The 6,727-nt window shown below is 54.9% G+C and overlaps 1 pseudogene; it reads left to right on the top strand.

The window, feature by feature from the left end:
- Nucleotides 1-6,727, top strand: part of LOC138102438 (zinc finger protein 850-like) — a 385,524-nt pseudogene that overhangs the window by 147,189 nt on the left and 231,608 nt on the right.

Raw genomic sequence — 6,727 nt, 5'->3', positions numbered from 1 at the left:
GCTTCAGATGGAACTCCAAACTTATCCAGCACCAGAGGATCCACACTGGGGAGAGGCCCTATGAGTGTGGGGAATGTGGGAAGGGCTTCTCCAGCAGCTCCGAGCTGCTCCAGCACCAGGTGGTCCACACCGGGGAACGGCCTTATGAGTGCTTGCAGTGTGGGAAGAGCTTTGGGTGGAGCTCCACCCTGAGGGCACACCAGCTCACCCACACTGGGGAGAGGCCCTACGAGTGTTCTGAGTGTGGGAAGAGGTTTCAGAGGAGCTCCCACCTCCTCCAACATCAGCGCATTCACACGGATGAGAGGCCCTTCCGCTGCCCCGACTGTGGGAAGGGCTTCAAATGCAACACCAACCTTATAAAGCACCACCGTATCCACACCGGGGAGAGGCCCTACGAGTGTCCCCAGTGTGGGAAGAGCTTCTCACACAGCTCAAACTTGACCCAACACCAACGGCGGCACCACTGAGGGAAGCCCTGCGAGTGCCCCGAGTGCGGGAAGAGCTTCGTGCGCTGCTCCAGCTCCATCCCCCGTGGGAGGATCGGCGTTGGATGATCCCCAGTGACCCCCGTGGGGCAGAGCCCTGGTGACCCCCGTTCCGGGTGATCCGCGCTGGGTGGGGGGAAGGTGTTGGAGAGATTTCTTTGCCTTCTCCTTGTGCTCCTGTGATTTGGTTGGTAATAAATTCCCTTCCTGTGCCCAGGCTGGCTCTGTTGTGCCCGTGCTGGTGCTCGGGGCGGGATCTCTCCCGGTCCTTCTCTCAGCTCCTGGACCTTTCCTTGTATTTCCTGTCCCTGTGCAGTAGCAGAGGGCAGGGACAGAGAGTTTTTAGTGTTTCCTGGCATCCAGTAAAGGCCAGCTTAGTCCCGCGGGTTTTGAGGGGCTTGTGGGGTCCTCCGTTTGCTCATTTAAACCACATGGAAACGGGGGAATTCCTTTTGTTCCAGCTCTCCTGCCGGAAGGTGGGGGGGCCTTGGAGGCTCCGGGCCCCGCCGGGTCAGGGCTCCTGCACCCCCTCCTTTCCCAACGCCGCAGCACAGACCCTGTGTCACTGCTGGGGGGGAACTGTCCCAGAGCCGCAGGCAGCTAAAGCCAGCCATGGAGTGCCACACAGCTAAACCCATCCGGCGCGGCTCCCTGGCACCGGCGGGTCCCTCTCCTCTCCACGCGGGGCCGGCGGAGCCAGCGGGAGCCGGCGGAGCCTCCTGTCTGCAGCCAGCACACTCCGCGCTGAACTGAAGAGGACACCACGCAGCCAGCAGCACAAAGGGAGCCAGGCTTTCTCCACCGTAGAGCCCGAACAAGAACACTCTTCAACGTGGCGGCTTCGGAGTCAGAGAGAAGAGAAAGTGAATCCTGTGGGACGGAGCTGGAAATGGCGACGGGAGAAAAGAGGGCGGTGCCGCGATTCTCGTGCGCAGCTTAAAAAACTTCCTGCAGGCCGTGGTAAGAAACTGTAATATCACAAACTGTTTGTCTCTTTGATCCATTTGGAGTACATGGAGGGATGGAAAGTTAACCTATGGCCCATGAAATTTAGGAAAAGTGCCTGTGCCAGGCTATATAGAAGTATTGAGAGGCTTTTAGAGACCTCCTGTCACAAAAAAAAAAAACAAACAACCCTTTGTGTTCAGGCCAAAGTAATTCATCCTTACAAAGTCTAATAACCCCATGTGAAGGCCCATGTCTGGCAGTGTGAAGGAACTGTGAGATTTTTCAGGGCAGAGATGTTTTACACCACAGCAGATTGTTTCTTCCCGGGCGGGTCTGCTGTTGGTGGCACTTTGGGAACCACGTGATGCAGAAGAAAACCCTTTTTTCCTTAAGCATAACAAAGAGACTTTTCAAGAACTGCAACACTGACTAAAATCCCATGTTCTGCTTCCTTTGTGCGAGTTGGGTAAAAGGAGGGAAGTGCTGGAAGAGAGGGGAGGTTTGCTTGAATTTCTTGTTACTTCTTTTTACTTTTAATTCTGTTGGTAATAAACTTTTTCTTTGTACAGCAACTGTTTAAGTTTGAACCTGTGCTGCTTCACAGCTCTCTAGTTTTCCTCAATATTTTCTTATTTCCCCTTATGAAAAATAACAGATTTTGTGTGCTTCATGCTCAGCTGCGTCAAACCACAACAGGCAGAGCCCTGGTGCCCCCGTCTGAGTGATCCATGTTTGGATCCAGTGTCCTGGGTTTGCATGGCCAGGCTTTGGAAATAGGGGGCCTCCAGGGGTGGCTTCCTTGAGCAGCTTCCAGAAGCTTCCCCCGTGTCCGGCTCCTGTTCCGCCCCGCCCCTGAAGGCGAGGGTAACCCAGGGTCTGGTTCATGGCTCCCCTGGGGCAGATTAGAGTGAAACAACAGTGAAAGATCTGTGTTTATAAATATATCTCTGTAGGGTTTATTTCAGAACAGTTTGGTTGCTGTGTGAAGGGGGTTTGGAGCCCTTTTGGTTACCATCTCCAGTAATATTAAAAGCATAAAAGTAACACTTAGGAAACGTGTAAGGGCAAAGAAGGTAGGAGAGTAGAAGGATACACAGTCAGCAGCCCTGGATCAGGAACAAAACTTTTGGTTTTGGTTGTTCCAATGTCGCTGTCCTTGGTGTAAGTGATGGTCCCAGGCTGGATCCCGTGGGGGCTGGGGAAGCCCCGGAAACTCCAAGTTCGGTGGGTTAATACAGGTTCAGGTTTGGGTGAACACCCAGGTACCTCCCCCGGGGGAGTTTTGCAGTGTCCGATGTCACACTGTGGATCCCGGGGCACTTTGGGGGCTCTGATGGTTTATGGCCCCTTCTAAGACATGGCCCTGCCCCTCCCGGCAGCGCAGCTGAGCCAGGCATGGCCCATGCGAAGGGATGGGTGGGGAGGAACCCCCCATGAGACCCCCAGGGAGGGACAGGGGTTTGGGGACCACCCCCGTGAGGTTCTGCCCCTCCGAGAGCCCCAGGGAACAGCTGAAGAGATCAAGTGATGGGGAAATGAAGGGACTCTCATGGGAAAGAAGAAGCTGAGAAGCAGAATACCAAGGCAGCGAGAAATAGATGGAGAAGGACTGTGCCACACTGGACTAGAACCAATCCTGTTTTCTGAAAAGTGCGTGCAGAACGCGTGGACGAAATCGAGGGACCAATCAAGAAGTGCGTGATCACATGCACAGCAGCTGCAAAATGCATAAGCAGAGTGCAATGGAAACAATAAAATGTCTTCTGCGGAATCATATTGCTTCGTTGTTCAGAAGTCCTGAGCTCCCGCATGCTGGTGACCTCGCAACGTGATAAACGCTGCGATAATGAAGCAGACCGGACCCTTTGGATTCTGAAGGGGGTCTGTGGAGTGAAAAGGCGGGAGGCCCCGGTCAGAGCCTGCCACGGCTGGACCGTGGAGGGGAGAGTCGGAGAACGGCTCCGTTGGAGTTGGGGGAGCCGAAGAAAGCTCCTGGGGAAAGAAGTCCGGAAAACGTACGCTGCAGCGGGTGCACCCGAAGAGGTGAGAGGCCGGGGGCTGGAGGATGGGGAAGTGTTGCAGTGGGGATACTGCAACACGCCTATATCAAACCAGGAGTCCCGTGGAAAAGAAATATATACGGACGGATTCTTGCTAGATGTTTCAGAGATGTTTATTTCCCCAGCCGCATGGCCGGGCTCTGCCGAGAGACTGCTGCAGTCAGCACCCGAGCTGCTTTGCCCGCGCAGGGGAACACAAACCAACCAATGGGGAACGAGGCTGACCAGGGGCAGGGAAACCCCGTGCCTCCCTCAGGGCTACATGGCGGGGGAGGAGACCCCAACATCTCACCCGTTTTATTTTAATAAAAGGAGAATGAAGACAACTGGATAACCATAACAAGAACAGTTTCAAAACAAAACAAGCCACTCTCCTGAGTCTTTAAATGTCCAAACAGATTCTGTGGAACATCTTAGGGCTGACAGAAGGGAGACAGAACTCTCTGGACATGCCTGTGAGGAAACTGAGGCAGGAGAGGGTTTCTTCCCTCCCCCTTTTCATCCCCCCATCGGCATCGGAGAGGAATTGTAGGGAAATGGAACTGTATAAGGAAGCCATGGAGTGAAAAACGGATTAGGAATAAACTGGGGATAGGGTAAACTTAGGAAAGGGTTCATATTGGGTATAGGGTAAAAGGGGAAATTAGGCTGTGGGTAGGGAAATTGCTGGAATGGATATTGTTTATAATTTTGTGCATAACGGCTGCCTTTAACGGGAATACCTCCAGGCCCAGTAACATTCGCTGCTTGTAAACCCTTCTTTCCTTGAACTATATAAAATTGAACAACTTCCCCATCTCCTACACTTTGCAGGTAATTTTTAGGGTTATTCCTTTTAATGGCAGTTCTATGGATGAATAAATCTTCCCCTGTATCATCTCGTGTTATAAATCCATAGTTGTTTTTTACATTGTACCATTTCACAGTTCCTGTGACTTTCGTTGCTAGAACGTCTCCTATCACGTGCTTGCGTGTCTGTCGTGGGTGCCGGTCCCGCGTGGCCGCCGCCTCGCCGACTCCGACGTCTCGGTCAGGCCCCCGCGCCGCGGCCGCTCTGCGCTCTCTGCACGACGCTGCTCCGGTGCGTGTCTGGGCTCTGCGCGGCCCCGCTCCAGCGCCTGTCTGGGCTCTGCGCGGCCCCGCGCTGCCATCGCCGCTGGCCCCACACCCCGTGAGCGGCTCTGCTCCGCAAACTCCACGCTGCTTCGAGAGCGGCCTCGTTTCGGCTCGGCGCTGCGCTGCGCGGCTTCTCGTGTCACTGTGGAAACCACCGCTTCTCCCTCCACAGGGCTCTCCGAGCCGTATGCTCAGAGCGGGCTTCCACACTGACCTCCGGTTCCTGGCTGCTCGTGGCCTACGGCACCCGTGGCGCCTGCGGCGTCGCTCCCTCACTCGCGGTCGGGTGGCCGGGGACCCCGAGACAGGGATGGGGTCCGCGGTAAGGCGCGCGCTCCCGAGGGGGCCGGGCACATCCAGCACAGGCACCTCCGCTGGCATGGCTGCAGTCATACACTCCCGGGATGGCTGCCACGCGGTCTCGGCCACGGGAGAGGTATGATCTTCTGCTTTAGGGGTAATGGGACCATACAGATGCTTCTGAAGAGCGTCACTGATTACATAGGATCCGCGGACAGCTTCTATCGATCGTCCATCCCTTAGCTTATCACAGATCTCGTTCCAGTAACACTCCTGATAATATCCAGGAGGTCCGATATCAAAAAGTAAGTCTCGAGAAATACAGGGGAACCCTTTGAAAAGCCAGATAAAAAGATGTTCAAGATCTCCCGGTTCCAATACTTTTCTGTTTTGTTGTTCAAGGATTCCTTTTACTTCTAGATACATTTTTTTCTGTGGCTCAGAGAGCCCCATTTCCCACGATTCTTCCATAGTCCAGATATGGAATAGCGAAACAAAACCAAGAAGAGGAATCCAAAGTTTCCAGGGTTTACTCACATAAATCAGTCGCTTAGGGATCGGGGATCGTTCTGGCCTCAATTCTCTACCATTATGTTGCAGTGGGGATACTGCAACACGCCTATATCAAACCAGGAGTCCTGTGGAAAAGAAATATATACGGACGGATTCTTGCTAGATGTTTCAGAGATGTTTATTTCCCCAGCCGCATGGCCGGGCTCTGCCGAGAGACTGCTGCAGTCAGCACCCGAGCTGCTTTGCCCGCGCAGGGGAACACAAACCAACCAATGGGGAACGAGGCTGACCAGGGGCAGGGAAACCCCGTGCCTCCCTCAGGGCTACATGGCGGGGGGAGGAGACCCCAACAGGGAAGGGTCTGTCGAAAGAGGAGCAGGCCATGTTCAGGGTCCTCCAGCATATTCTCTTTAAGAGAAGCGTGACCCGGAGGTCTTGAAAAGACTGTTAAGATGGGGTTGGGAGAGAGGATTTTTTGCCACCAACGGGAGCGTTCTCAGCACTCTTGAGTGGGAAAGGCTGGGAATCACTCTCTGGGATGCCGTAAGCAATGGATTAAAAGAGACTAAGGGGCTTAGTACGCTATGGAAGTTAATAATAACGGCGCTGAGGCAAATAGAGGCAGAAAAAACAGCTGCGGTAGGGGCAGCAGCCCGTCTAGAGCCAGGCCGTCCCGCGGCTGCCTTTCCCACGTAAGCACAAGAATTCTTTGGGGGAGTAGACCCAGTTATACCGTCCCTGCCTTCTGCACCCGCAGAGACGGAGTTACAGGCTCCGCAGCCTGCGCCAGAACCAGAGAAAATGGAAGTGGATGAGCTCCCTCTCCGCAAGCACCAGAACTGCCTAGGAGGTGTCCCATGGTGTCCCCCGAAGAGTTAACTTTAGCACTGGGGGGGCGTGTGTGTCCCCCGCTGCCCCCATCGCCGTCTGCCTCACCGCGGCTTAGCCAGAGCGGGGATTCCAATGCGAACGGCGGGTGTTCAAAGGCAGAGCGATTGAGCCGCTTTGAGAACACAAGCGGCAGGAGAAAGAAAGAGAAAAGCAGAAACCGCTGCTGGTGGCGGAGGGGAGAGAGAATCCTGAATCAGCTGCTGAATGTGTGTCGCGGTGCCGAGTCTTCGGTCCGCATTGGCCACGGGGATCGCGGGCCCGGCTCCCCGGGGGGGTGGCCCCGGTGGGGGTCCGTCCGCCCTGTGACTCCTGCCGAGGAAACAGTTTGGCGAACAGAGAAGGGGGAAAACCGCGGGAGCGAGAAGGGGATGCGGGGAAATTCCAACCGGGGCAAAAGCTCGAGCAGAGCCG

This window comes from Aphelocoma coerulescens, unplaced genomic scaffold (genome assembly GCF_041296385.1).
Source record: "Aphelocoma coerulescens isolate FSJ_1873_10779 unplaced genomic scaffold, UR_Acoe_1.0 HiC_scaffold_75, whole genome shotgun sequence".
Classification (NCBI taxonomy): domain Eukaryota; kingdom Metazoa; phylum Chordata; class Aves; order Passeriformes; family Corvidae; genus Aphelocoma; species Aphelocoma coerulescens.
Note: the sequence above shows the minus strand (reverse complement) of the source record. Positions and strands in the feature narration are given on the sequence as shown.